A 15,106-nucleotide genomic window follows, 5' to 3' on the forward strand; every position below is an offset into this window, starting at 1 on the left:
TATGAGCATGACAAAATTAGTAGGAGAGCACTGGCATATTTTTGAAAGGATATGAGGATTTAACTAAATAATTGTCATTGAGATTAACGGGAAGTTGGTGTTTAAATCCAATAGTTGAGCATATAAATCACAGTTCTGACCTATATTTCCTTACCCTTGACACCAACCTGGGTTAGAGTTAGTCTTTTATTAACATTAATGACAAAGGATAGAGGCAAGCAAAGTTTCCTTATTTCCAATGCCTATTATTCTCTAAAGGTAGAATTCTGTGATAAATTTTACATCAATCTGGAGATTAATTTTAGCAATGTGGCAAAACCATTGGCTAAATTGGCTCTCAGGACCAACACTCCAGAAAGAGGAAGAGGCAAGTCTAAGACAACGCCAATATTTCACCAGTCATCTGCTGTTGTCAGCCTAAGTTAGCTAGTTACCAGTAACAGTGAAGCCTTTCTTCAAGTCTCCTTCTGTCAAATTTTCTGAGATTTTATTTATCATGAATGTATGCTTCTGAAAAACAATAAACAACAGCAGGAAGTGGGATACCAGCTACACACTCACCTGTTTCATTTAGAAGTACTGTTTTCTCAGTTGCCAGGGTATTTATATGTATCTATATCCCGAAGACATTAGGCTCTCCTTGAGGATTACAGAACACTGCATCTCGTATAGGAGGAAATTTCAAATTCTGTATAAATTTGGCACTGCACCAGGGAAACTCTACCCCTTCCACTGACAAATGGAGACAGGGAGGCCTTTCTGAATGTGCACAAATTCACACAGCAGGTGAAAGTGCTCTGTGTCGTGCCTAAACAAAACTGAAAGATTACATTTTGAAGCAATAACTGCTTATGCAGGTGCAAAACCAAGTAGAATCAGCAATGGATTTGTTCCCAGTACCTTGACAGCCCATGCTCATGGGCCTGAGGAGAAGCCTTCAACTTTGCTGCAAGAGCCTTGAGCAGAGTTGTACCACATGTGGTAGTGCAAACAGCAGCACGATGTTCAAGCAGACCCCCTTTCTCTTGAGCAGGGAACACATGAGGGGGCTGTGGAGGGGCCAGAGGAAAAAAGAAAAAAAAAGAAAAAAAAAAAAGCCAACGCTGGCTGGGAGCTCTCCTGCTGTGTAGAAAACTCATTAACGTTAAATACTAAAACGGCCCCCTGTCAGGGAGCAGCAAAAGCAGAGCTTCTCCAGAGGCAGAATAAGCTAGGAAATGAGGGTAACCCATGTGCAGCTCCACATCATCTGAATGGGGCTGGGCCCGTGGTTGTGAGAGGGTCCATTGATCATTCCAGACAAGGCGAGATAAATTGGAAAGTGCAGGATCCACCCAGGAAGCCTAACCAGGACAGGGGCAGAAGGCAAAGCGACCTTGCAGGTCAGGTCTGGAGTCCACCCACGAAAACCAGCCCATAAGCCAGGGCAGCAGACAAATGGCACAGGAACCTCTACAACATGGCTTAGGGAGCAGCAGGGTGCCCAAAGCTGGCCCAAAATGGGGCTCCTGGACCTGCAGGCAGGGGCTGTGGGTGGTGCTCCCGGCTGAGCCTGGTCAGGGCCATTAAAGCCCATCAGGACCCTGACACAACCCAACCTATGCTGTGGGAGGAGATGAGAGTCTAAAGCCCTTTTTAAGCAAGAGATGCTGATTATTACTGATGACCTAGGTTTTACCTTTCAATAAGAAACGTACACCCACTCTTATGCAGAAAGGCAGGCTTCTAGCCAACAGGAGATCGGGTGTTTCTTCAGTACCTGACATCACTTCTCACACCGGCACCTGGTCGGGCAAAAGCAGTTCTGCCAAGAACGTGCAGGGCGGTTTTTCCTCTTACTTGTCTACTACTAAACTGAAAAAAGCAGTTTAATGAAGTAAAGCTTGAAATATAAATATATACAAAATGGACAAAAAAACAAGCCCAGTTTTACATTTCTTATTGTTTTCATCAAATTAAGCCTTAAACCATTAGCTCCTACTAAAAATTGGGTAAAAGTCTTTCATGAGTAAACGGTAGGCTCATTAGCCTGTGTGTCAGTTGAAATGTAAACAAAATTAATGGCTTCAAAAGGAATCTTTCAATATTGAGAAATTAGCTGGCTGTCTGATTACCAAGAATCTGTATGCACATTCTTTTCTTTCACTGATCTGCTCTTTCAACATCAGGAATGGTAACACTCTGGGAACTGTTTACCTAAGATCAGCATGGTTCAAGTGTTACTTAGGATCTCAGTTAGGATTTCTTGGTTTTTAAATGTTTAGTCCTTGGGGGGAAGTGAAAATGACAGCAGGAAGAACCTGGAGGTACTAAGCACTGCTGTAGCTGGCACTTGATGACAGGAGGGGAATGAACACACCAGGCACTACATTTTATGATACAGCAAACAGGGAAGTTTGTATTAGATTGTATCAACTCTTGCTGCGCCTTGAGCACATCTGAAAGGAAAGAAACAAACTGATGAAAGTTACAGGGTACAAAAGCGAGAAAAGTGCAAGGAGGGAGGGAAGTTGGGAGCATGTGTAAAATGGCAATAAACATTCTGAAAAGAGAAGAGACTTGTCACCCCTCATGAAAACTATTGTAAGCGGTGGTTGTTTTGCAGTTCAGATTAGAGTGTGCTCCTTCCTTCCTCCCTCGCCCCCGGCCCCACCAGAGATAGTCACTTTGCCCAGGCAGGGATGGCTTCGGAGTCTGATGAACGGAGCCTCAGGTCACAGGGGTGAATAGAGTCCTGTTCTCCAAAGGAAGGCAGGCAGCCAAGGAGGTGCATGAAGCTAGCGTGCAAGAGCCTTCTACAGATGGCTTCTTTAGAAGGGGATCCATCACATGCGTAGGCAATCTTCTCAAGAAATGCTAGGAGCCACAGATTCTTGCTTTCAGAAAGTTAACATCATGCTGATTCAGAGCCATGAGGCTTACCTGGGCATACTGATTTGAAACCTAAGTACAAGCACTCCGATTCTGAGCACACAGATGGGGGTTAGACATGTGGAAACTGATAAGCAACTTGCTGAGTCTGTTGTAGGTAACCTTTTCCAAACCTGGATAGATGTTCCATGTCGTCAAGGTCCTGCCTTCCTGGGTAGTGTTACTGAGTGCTGAGAGCAGACCTTTATTTCCTGGTCCCATCATTTGCCATCGGTTGAATTTACAGCAAAGTAGCAGCCCATGGCAGCTCAGAAAGGCTGTACGCACTCTTCAGACAGACAATGTGGCAGATAGCTACAGCACAGTCACCATCCATCCTTGCATTTGGAAATAAGTTGGTTTAGTAAAGATTCAACGACAGAAGACAATTTGCTCTCCCTTTCCTATGTGTTACCTTCTTCTCCAGTGGGTCGAAGTCCTCTCTTAAAGCTGCAGTCATCCCCGGGAAATCCTAACAGAGAAAGAGCAATGTCAGCCTTTCCTGTGTTACTTTCACGATAAAAGTGTAAAGCGGCAACATTGAGCGGGCCGTGAATTCCATAGGCCAAACTATAAACACTGCAGGAATTCAAGGTCCTTGACATTTCACGGAAAGCAAAACCGTGAGACTGAGGAAAACAAGCTAAAGGCTAAGTTAAGATATGTCTACCAGCTCCTAAGAAGGATCAGTTCAAATAAGGAACTGCAGTCACAATTTCCTGCTTGATTGTCACTTTCTTCCAGTGAAGAAATAGTCTGCTACTGGCCCTTGTCAGGAACAAATTACTTTCCCTTCACTGCCAGCTCAGCTCCACACGCCCTGTGTAGAGAAGCAACACTGCAAGAAGCCAGTTTTCCCCAGAGGATATGAACTCCACAGACTGGTAATCTGTACAGATAATTTAAAGGGGTAACTTGCTCCTCTGTAGCGTTCTCAGTAAACACAAGGTAGTGGAAGTTTAAATTAATTGGAAAAAAAATTGTCATGCAACTTTTTGCTTAGGAATTCTCATCGATGAAAAATTTTAATCCCTTGAGAGCAAGCTTTAAGGGTTGTTAAAACAGAGTCTAAATCCAGCTGTAGCAGAAATGTGATGAAACAGTCTTGGTATTTTAGCTTGTATTCTTGGACAGATCCAATCAGTACAAATACAAATAAATACTTTTTAAAATTAACATTAATTACAAAGAAAAATGTTTTGAGGCATATTAATTTAAACCTTCCAATTTGTTTGCTTTCAGTTTGGGCAATACACACACTGAGAAAAAAATTCATTCTGCTCAGAACATCCTCACCTTATCCTTTCTAAAAAATGTATGTGTACGAGAAAAAGGAAAAACTGTCAACAGTGAGGATCCCAAATGCAAGGTACTCATGCTGGAGCGCTACTCAGAGCTTATTCTATGGTGCAATCCCAAAGTCCTTACTCAGCAGCAACATTAATGGTAGTTCTGCTGAGGAGGGAGTGCCCTGCAGAGATCAGGATTTTAACTTTAAGAAACAATTTTAATAAACTGAGAACAAAGTCATTAAAGCAATGAAATAAGCTTTAAATGCATTCCATTATCAAAAGATATTCCTCTTCTAATGGAAATATCCTGGTTACTTGATTAGGAGGTACACTTTGGTGCCTTACTTTTCTTTATCAGGATTTGTTCAGCCTAACCGGCGCTCATACAATATAGCTTTAATGTATCTATCACACTTTAGTAAGTCCAGATTTGGACAACTCTTGCCTGCTTACTCATGTTTCTGGACTTGTTCTCTCCTAGGCAAAGAGTAACTTGATCCACGCATCCTGTTGATTCTTTCAGTGTCTAAAATTAGGTCTGTGCACGCACGCTTCCTCTACCTGGCGGCGTTCTCCCGGGCTGCAGGCACTCACGCACAGGCAGGATGCAACAACTGCCCAAGTGTCGCTTTCTGAAGGAGGAGAAACCAGAGATTTATACCTTTCACTTTACGTGCAGGGAAGAGAGCCCAATCCACTCTCACATTCAGCACACATGACAAGTATTATTTTGTTCAGCTAAATGCTTAAAATGATAACAGGCTTTCTGAGCACAAGTGGTGGCATCCATCCTAACGTATGATTATCCATACCCATGACTCTAGCGAGCCCAGACTTGGTAGAAATTACTTGACAGTCACAGGACTGCACGGTTGGAAAGGTTAAAGAGAATCCCCCAGCCTCCCATTCCTCCCTTCCTTCACTCTTCTGTTCCCATGAGGATCGCCTGGGACACCCCTGCTAGAATAACATTTGTCAGAAAGCGGAAGGTAACCCAATGGGAAACATCAGTGAACCTGTGTTTACTTTATTTAGAAATGACACCCCATCCCTGTCCCCTGGGGCAAAACTTCTTTTCTAGACATGACCTCAGAGATGTGCTACACGCACCCTGCACAATTTATCACCATGCTGCCTATAATTAGGTTTGTTAACATACAGCCTAGTGCAGTCTTGTTGACTGGGAACTTAATCAAGTTACTATTGAGTTCTTGTATGCATTGCTTCGGGTGACTGTTTTACTTGTAGAATTATAGCTGCGACCAACGTGAGGAAATTAGCTCTGGACACAAGTTTTTTACTTTTTTCCCCCTACATGTGAAAATATTTAGCAAACAGTGACAATGATGGAAAACAGTAGGAAACAAAATGTTCTACATTAGTATAAAACATGAAAAATGCAGCAAGGACCCTCAGTGGTACAACATGTGTTATGCTGGCTGGCAGTCCATTAGGCTTGATAGACATTTCACTTACCTAAGTCAAATATAACAGTCTAGTATTCATTAATATAAGAAGGGGGTTGTGGAATCAAGCCTACCATCTGGTTAGAACGACAGAATAATCTACAACTCATGATTAGGTCTAAGGAGTGGAATTTCACTTTAATCTTTTTCATTGCTCGAAATTTCCATCTGCGCAGTACGGCACATCATTTTTCTTCAAGACAAATGTGCTGTTTTTCATGTTCCAAAATTAGATCAGAAGAAAACGATTAATCATGTCATGGCCTGGGAAAGGAAACAAAGCCCTGATATTTCTCTCTCTCCCCCTCTCTCTCACTAGCTCTGGCTGTTTGCAAGGTCCTTTCTTTCCCTGCCTTGATTTTCATCACAACTTTCAGAGATTCACATTGTGTTAGGCTAGGAACGTTCAGGAAACAGGAATCTTAAATAAAGACATGGCTTTGATTTGCATAGCCATTTTTATTTTTCCCTTGCATCTCCCTCCCCCCCACTTTGCCACTTCATCTTTTCCTCGTCTCTGCCTCGCTCCCTCCCTCTCCGCCCCCTACCATGTGCCCCCTGGCACAGGACGACAGATGGTGACCTGTTTGCATGTGACACCGTAACTGAATCTAAACTCAAGGAAACAAGTCACCGGGCTGCAAATTAGTGAGACCACACAACTGTCAGGTGGCAGTCCCCTTTGACAGTTGTAGGCCATTATAGGAACATTGATGTTTTCGCAGTGTGACAAAAAGGAATCCTTTTTGCAGCAGACCTGTCTGTCAGCTGGCTCTCAAGTCATAACAAATCCCTGGCACTCAGCTGAGGCTGAACATTCGCAGCGTCAGGAGGATGATAAATGACCTGCAGGGCTTTGAAGTGCCTTGGCAGTTCAGATGGGTCCGCAGTGCTGACAGAGAAATATACACAACAGCGTAACCAATAATGAGAACATTAAACATTCCTGCTTTGTGACAGGCTGACAGAAAAACCCAGCCTCACATCAATCATCTTTGGAGATATAACCTTGACAATTAGCCCCCTCTCTGATACTCAGAGTAACCTTTTTTTTTTTTTTTCCTCCCCACCCCCATTCTTTTTCTTTTTCTTTTTTTTTTTCTTCTTTTGCCTGGCTTATCTTCCATAATTTTTTTTTTCTGGTATGGCAGAAAGGGAAAAAACAGCAGAAGGGAAAAAAAAAAAGCCCACATCAAAAAAGATCTTTTCCTTTTCCTCCATGCAAAAATAAAATACGCTAGGACAAAGTTTATTTGATGGACTTCCACCTATTTCCCTTTAGGAGAAAGGAATATATTTTTTGCCCTATCTACCAAAGCATCTGTCACTACAAATACTCCTAGTAGGATTTTGTTTACATTTTATGCTTATTTTGTTCCTTAGTTTTTGTTTTTTTTCCCCTTCACCAACTCTTACATTCGTATCAGTGCATTCTGCTGTCAAGCATCTTTTCCACTTGTAAGAGTGAGATGATTAAGCAGGCGACTGTCCCCTTGTTACTGTATTCTAGGATCATTCAATAAAACAGATATAATCTCTCTTCTTTCTGTAACCTTGTGTTTTCTTCTTTTTGTATGTGCCTGTGCATTGGTTTGCCATTTCTTAAATCCTTTTTACAGAGCAAAAATAATCTCCGAAGGACAAATGAAAGGTGCAGCTAATCCTCCTGAAAACTGAACACTAAACACCCCTCTGGAATCATTCTCACCAAAGTGCTAGAATGAATCCTGATTTTGAGGGTGCTCTCTCTGTTCATGGGCAATTCCTCTTGCGTTACTCAGCATAGGATTGGCAGGAATTTCTCCTGGTACACACTGTTTCTTGCTGATACTCTCCTGATGGCTGAGGACTTCAGGCAGTCGGGTCAACAGGAGCAGTCTGTGCTCTGTAAGAGGTGAATTAGGCTCCTGGGCACTTTCGCTGCTCCTTCCCTGGAGGCTTCAGTCTCCCGAGTCATTACTTGGAGCCCCACAAAGAGGTTTCAAAGGAGTTTAAACACCTTGGTGAAATAGCCTCAAACAAAAATGAGTTTCAAAATGGTGTTTATTGCAGTGGTATTCATCTAGAGGAATGCTAAAAGCCTTCTGTCATTGAAATTAACAGCAAATCCTCTAAGGTGTGCCACATTCAGGTCTTTGTCTCCGTATTCCCTAAAACAGTTCTGCTTTGCTTATGCAATGATGAACATGCACTCTTGCTCTCAAGCACAGCACAGCTCAGATACTTTGATGTTAAGTTCAGGCAGCGAAACAGATTTACACACAACCAAGCACTTGTAAATTAAAAAAAGCTGGGTTTCCAACCCTGAGGTAAAGCGTGTCCCCAAGGCCAGTTTTCCTACATATACTTTAAGGTCCCTTTGCAATGCTGGTGTAGTGGAAAGAAGATGAAAAGGAGACAAAAACCTAGGCCTTCATCACAATTATAGAAGAGCCAGCTATAGACCCAGATGACACTGCTGGAATAATTCATTCCAGAGTCTGTCAGCTGAGTCCTGCTGCTGTCAAAGTATGTCCTGTGCACGTGGCCACAGCTGCTGACTTCACTGCTAGGAGAGGTCAGTGTGAAGGAGAAAAGAAAGGTATCAGATAGAGGATCAACAGCGAGTGGCAAGCACTGTTCAGCAATTGCATGGCCTCATATGCACCCTGATTATAATATCCTGATAAAGAGTCAAACTATGCTGTGCTGGTTTCATAAAATAGCAACAGAAGATTGGCCTTTGCAGGACTGGGAGGAGCAATTTCACTTTCAAGCAAGTACTTTCTAAGATACCAGGCTGACAGTGCTGGAAATAGAAAACTTCTCCTTGCGTCTGTTTTACTTGGCTTGTGGGTACTGACTGCCTCTGTTACAGCACACAGCTAACATACCGCTCTACCACATCGCACAGCCTACCTGGAGGGACTGGAGTCGGACATCATGACTGCTAAATCCTGCTGAGGCTATGGAAAACCCAGACATGGTAACAGCACAACCCAGTGCCTGCCTGGTGCGAGCTGAGGATCCGGCAGAGCTGGGCAGTGAAGGACTGCATTCAACAGCTGGAGGCTCCTCCCTCCTTCCTCCAGGTCTGAGACCTGTTTCTTGCAACAAAGGGACATCACTCAAACTCTGGCTTGTCTGATGAAAGAATCATGAGTTAATTTGCACCACTGATTTTCAAAAGATGGATTCCTTTACTCATTAAAACTACCGCTCTGCTTGTTATGAGTCTGACTCACAGCTGGAGACCTTTTCTCACCATGATGGCCAGTACAAAGGCAAGGGCACTCCCAGCCCGCACACTGCATCCGTGCAGTCCATCAGGTAATTGTTTCACATACTTTAAGATAAGTGGCCATACCTCACTTCTTAAATTCCAAGGTACATCAGTTCCAGGCCTGCCAGCCAGGCTGGCCAATATTATCCCTTCTGCTGACAGGAACACAAGGTGGGGAGCCAGAACCTGCGTGACACACTCATACAGCCACAGGCAGGCTTTGGTGAAAGCAGGTAAGACTTTCAGTCCCTGATCATTGAAGTCTCAGAAAGTATATCCTCCCACTCTACTCCAGTATGATGCTTTATGGCCTCTCCTGCAGCATCACCAGTAGCTGTGTTTGGTTACTGGGTGCTGATGATTGAATCTATAAAACATCTTGGGAAGAAAAATGTGTAGAGTAGATGAACACTTTCCTCCCAGCAGCTTTCTTCCACCTGCCAAACAGCAGAAGAGGACAGACTGCTTTCAGTACTACTCAACGAAGAGAGGGATCAGAAGCTCCCTCTTTGTCACTGGCAGGGACCAGGCAGAGAGCCCGTGCTTTTTGCAGCTAATATTATGAAGTTTATACTGTAGAACACCAAAGCTTTGGGAGTCAATAGATGCATTCAGATCCCACCCTAACAAGACTGCCAGTGGAAAGAAAAGATGGCTTATACCATGTGCTGAGAAAGAAACTGAGGCAGAATGCAACTACTTGTTTTCTTCTGGCCATGTTGGAGGACTGAGCAAACATCCAGCATGCCCAAACATCTGAGAGGCCCGGAAAGCAGACCGTGGCGTAAACCAGTCAGTCATCGTGAAGGCTACAGAAAGGATGACTCTGGAGAAGCCATTTGGCTTCTATGTTAGATGAGGAGGCCATCATTTTTTTGCCTTTTTGAAGAAATCTTTAAGAAACAAATCATGCTTGGCCTATACAAAACTAATCAGATCTCCTGGACCCCATAATTCTCACTGACATATTATTCGGTGCATGGCCTTGAGTTAATCACCATTCTCTGCCTCAGTTTCCTCACAAACAGGAATGGATGCATTCAAATTATACTCACCTGAGAGACGTGTTGTAAAATTTAATTAAGCCCTGAAAAGCACTCTGCAATTGTGAGATGAAAAGGTGCCATTAAAGGCTTCAAGTATTATATTTCACTAAGACTCTCAGAAATATTTTGGATGGAGTTAAAGAGAGAAAATAAAAGGGGAATAAATCATAAACATTGCAGCATAAACGCTGCCCACCCCTTCTTATCTGTAACTCACAAGGCATATAGATTACATCTAAATAATCCTTTGTATGAGAAACTGTCCATACATTTGCACGCAAGATGTAAGGACAATGCTGGTTTTATATGAAAGGGAATATACATGTTTCCTTGCACACACTCAGTGAAGTTAAAAGGGTTAATAAAATATAAGTTGAGATCAAAAGAAATCTGAGGTGACATTTTGGCCTTGAGGCCTTCTCTTGGCTGTGGGAAAACAAAACAAGGCTGCTCTGTAACCTACAACCGGAGCACAATTAGTCGTGTTTTCAGACGGCATGTATTTTTCTAGGTTAAATCTGTATAGATATGAGCATATGCACTGAAAGCACCATGATTTTAGCTTTTCCAGTGGAAAATTATTAACAGTGTTAAGCATGGAGACAAGCTGAGAAAATTCAAAGTTATGTAATTAGAAGATTATACCCGCCCAGATCAGAACCAGATAAAACATTAAAATCATCATCATCATAAAATGCACTCAGAAGGGAAGGGCTTGGTGCACGTGTGTGCAGCTGCAGTGTCATGCATACATCCTGAGGACAATTGGAGGCACTTGGCTTTTCATCTTTTGACTGGAGACCTCTGCAAGACCTATGCGTTACAGCACGAAGAGCCACACACTCTATCAAACCTTGTTATTTACATAACACATGGCAGGGAGCGGTTATAGAATAAATCAATACTTTGTGATATTTGTTACAAGCCACATGGCACAGTTGAGCATTTCTAAGGCCTTACCCAAGGTCTGGCTTAAAGGGAGCTTGTTACAGCCACATTAAAGTTGCCTAATAAGTGAGGTTCCCAGACAACTGCACTGAGCCTTTTTTTTTTTTTTTTTAAATAAAAACAAAACAAAACAAAACAGACTGTAGTGTAGTGAGGGCAAAGCTTTCATTTACAGCTAGGGTCCTGTTCTGTCCCTCTCCAACAAGAACTCTCTTTTTGTGTGAACTACAAGCTGATCTTTCCCTGCTGGCCTCCTCTCCAATAAGCCTGATTCCTAAGCATAGTTGTGGTTATGGCTGTGGGTAATCCCTCCAGATTCAGTGAGATGCTTAATAATAAAAATCCTAATTGTTCACTACTGAGACTAAGACTCTGCATATCCACACCCCTGTGTAGGGATAGCAGTGCAGCTGCCAAGTGGGACACTGATTCAGTTTTTCCCTTACATCCCTGGGTTTGGAGGCTCTATGTGAAAGTGGAACTTCCAGAGGATGAAGGGAAGCACCTCTCTCTCTTTGTTGAGAATATGAAGAACTTAAGACACCTACCTCATACGTGCAAGTTAGCTGTCTAGATTTTGACAATGTAAGAAAACTAATGCTGAATGCTCTACACAAAAGGATGTGGGCATTGGGAAAAACTCCCATACAGACTGTCAGAGCTGATACTGATACAATCTAAGCATCACTTTCCTCTCTTCCATCACTTAGAAATTAGACTTTTGTTTAAAAACACCATCAGAGAACCCAAGTAACCTCTCCAGTTTCAGGGTGCTAAAGCATATTCATTAAAATGTCCAGTTTGGAGAAGACAACATTTTAGAGCACTAACAATACTTAAAATACAACATTTACAGTTCTACAGGCCAGAATGTCTGAACAAGTGACAACACTCAACAAGCTTGAAATTCACTGGGATAAGGCCCACGCTTTCCCTTCATATTAGCTCAGCACTTTGCACCTGCTACATGATTAGTCCTAATAAAGTATCTAAAATACAACATACCAGTAATTGAAAAATATGATCCTTGATACAGTGGATAGAGTTGTTACATAATTGGAAAAATTATCTAAAAGCCACTGAGCAAAAACTCATCTCAGAATGCAAGACATAACTTGTGTTGTGTAAAAAGAAAAGCAGTAAGCAAAGCGTCTTGTTCTGTTCTTTCCTACCTAATAAGAACGTAGGCAATCGCAGACAGAGGGAGGAGCAAGCAATTCATGGAGACGTGTCAGGCCAGCAAGGAATCTCCACTGAAGCCAAGTACAGGATGGAGTAACCTGCATGAACTGTGAGGTTGCAAGAAGCAGTAACAAACAGGTTGCAATAGGAACTTGCAAGAAAAACTCTTCTTAACTGTGGAAGAGCTAAATTTATAAAAATGGAATTGATGTACGATATTTACATGTTAGTAAATCATTTAATGGAAAGTCAACTGAAATATTCAACTATGCTTATTTAGATGCTACCAGAAAACTAGGTCTAAAAAATTTAAAAATTCAGCCTTTTCTTTACTACTTTTCTCAAAGTTCATACATTAGTCATCTGCTGCCTCAGCTCTATCAATGATTTTTATTTTTTTTCTTGTCTTGCAGCTTTCTTACTGCCTTTGTTTCAATGGACATTTTGATTACTCTTCTCTTTTCATGTCCTTCCTTCTCAGCTCCTTGATTTCCAGTTATTATAAATCAAGTTCAAAACACCATTTTAAAGCACTGCAAAAACTTGGACCTCTTCCTTTACTACTTTTTCTCATTAGTCCCACTCCTTAAAAGAAATACCAGTCTTGTTTGGACCATCTGAGTATTCTTTTCCTACCACAGTCTTTATTTTTCATCTATGTCATGAAATATGTTTATGACAGCTTTGAATTCACTTTTGCTAGAGGCTTCCCACAGAAAACTCAAAAACTCATACATTCAGTCGTACAACCATGCCCCCACTCCCAAACTATTTATACTATTTCTCATGTTTGAGATGTCTGTAGCCTAAGTTTTTCAGAGCAAAGAAAGCATTAATTGATGTCCATAATTTCTATTGAGTGGTCCTGTATACTTCTGTAGTGTCATATACATTAAGCATATAACAAACCCACTCGCAAATAAATGCTTTTAGGGAACTGCCCATTGGAAAATTTGTAGGGACTGTGCTAAACTCAGTTTTTAATATTTCATTAATATTTTAAAACCACTGATCAGGTGATACAAAGAGCCGAGACAAATATTAAATTTGCAGATGATACTAAATTAGGAAGTGCTGCAAACATAAGTGAAGACAGAGAAACAACACAGAGTACCTAAGAAAGCTTAGAAATAAGAGCAGGAAATAACAAAATGAAATTCATCCGAGAAACATGCAAAGGTACAGTACATCTGGGGGAAATATTTCAAAATTAAATACCAAAAGTAATCCGATCTTGTGGTTCAAGGTGTAAACTGATTGCCACAGCTGAAATAATCCTCTCAACCCTCCTGCTCAGCAATATGTAACTGGCAAGGTACATTATGAAGGGTTTTAAAAGATCAGGCACAAGTTATTTTTGGAGGCAGGATGCTGAAGAGGAGGCCTGTCTCTTACAGAAAATGCTCTGCAACATGTTATTCGGGGAAATAGCCAGGCACATTGACGGCACATTCCCGCTTCTTGGGCAAGCAAAATATTTGCCTACTTCTCCTTTCACACCCAACAGTTACCTTCATCCTCCTGCTGTTATGCCTACTGACAATTTAGCGCTGACAGGCTAGGCAGAGACATGGTGGCAGTGGCACTAGTGGGTTAGAAAAAGTTGACGAGAACTGGGGACAGGGACAGCAGGCTGGCTAGAGGATGAGATATCGGGGCTCTTAGCATTCCCAACCTCTGAGAAACTGCCTGAGCTACTTTTCAGTCTCAGCGGCCACAGGGACTGCTATACAAGACAAGCAGTAATGTTGTCAGAAACACAGAACCAGATATTCAGTTGATGTCAGTCACGGTTTTTCTGCTGACTTCAAAGAGAATAGCAAATTTAATGTGAGTTTGCAGTGAAATAGGATATTGAAATGCTTCACTGCAGCTTGGTTTTCCATCCTCCAGCCCACCACAATCAGGAACTAGGGAAGAGATGAGGCTTTGTACAGCATTAATAAAACCACAGCAAATACATCACAAGGCTTTGGCCCTTGAATGCCATCAACTCATAGAAAAGCTGGAAAGAGTTGAATGGAAATCAATAACAAAGAAGGATCTCAGACAGATGGACTTTGAAGAAAGTCACTATCGTCTTTTGTTACATGTGAAACAAAAGACAAGAAATGTCATTAAAATAAATAAATTAATGATATCCCTATAGCAAATCAGTCTTTTCCTCCCACTGCTTCAGAGCAGAACTTCTACCTAGGAATTAGCTTTCTACTACACATTTAAATAAACAGCACATATATCCTTATACATTCTCTGCCCTTTTCTTCCTAGATAAACAATCTGAACAGGAATGAAATTAGACACTGAGATGAGTCATTGGTTTCACCACTCATTCAGATCTGTTCACTGTCTAACCCCACCACCACGTTCAGCTGATTCAATTTATTATGAAATTCCAGAGGTGTGAATGGCTGGATGATAACTTAAGGACCCTTTGCAGTTGGATTTCCTCCCATCACTGAGGCTGTGGTATGGTTCCACACAGGCCAAGAACAGGATTTCATAGAAATTAAATTGGGACTGGATATCTCTCCAGAAAGATTTGATGTACCTTAAACAGCACACCATACAATTTTTCAGGAACTTTTTTGAGTCAAATTTGCAGTTTGTGTCAAGCTAAGTTGACAGCCTTTTCTTCCATCTGATCAGTCTGAAGCAAGTAGTCTCCCATGGTGCAGCTATCCGTACGAAGCCATACTGACACATGTTGAAATGTCCATTCCATCCTGGTCTCATGGAAATTAGCTTTCTGACAGTATTTCTGATAGCAAATGGAAAGGAACAAAAAGGAAAAAACAAATTTTCTGAATTATTTCATTACAACTGTTGTCATCTTCTCACACCAGAGTGGGTTGGAAGCTCCATGGAGAATTTCTCAGTGGGACTGAAAGCATCTAATGAAGAGACTGTTAACATGTAGGTAGAACAGGGGTAAGGATGAGCTCTGGTAAAGACCAATACTTGGACTTTAAGTTAGTTGGTCTGTTCCTAACTATGCCA

General features: G+C 41.8%; 1 long non-coding RNA gene across 8 annotated transcripts in view; it reads right to left on the reverse strand.

Annotated features, from left to right (window-relative positions):
* Window positions 1-249: 249 nt before the first annotated feature.
* LOC137859567 (uncharacterized) overlaps window positions 250-15,106 on the reverse strand; it is a 200,168-nt gene continuing 185,311 nt past the window's right edge. For 3 of the 8 annotated variants that reach the window (XR_011098385.1, XR_011098384.1, XR_011098386.1), the window contains 3 exons: window positions 12,097-14,867; window positions 4,656-4,834; window positions 250-3,382 (listed from right to left, as the gene is read on the reverse strand). This is a non-coding gene — a long non-coding RNA (uncharacterized lncRNA). The remainder of the gene's footprint in view (window positions 3,383-4,655; window positions 4,835-12,096; window positions 14,868-15,106) is intronic. The other 5 variants (XR_011098381.1, XR_011098379.1, XR_011098383.1 and 2 more) reach the window with 4 other exon arrangements.

The sequence above is a fragment of the Anas acuta genome, chromosome 7 (assembly GCF_963932015.1).
Source record: "Anas acuta chromosome 7, bAnaAcu1.1, whole genome shotgun sequence".
Taxonomy (NCBI): Eukaryota; Metazoa; Chordata; class Aves; order Anseriformes; family Anatidae; genus Anas; species Anas acuta.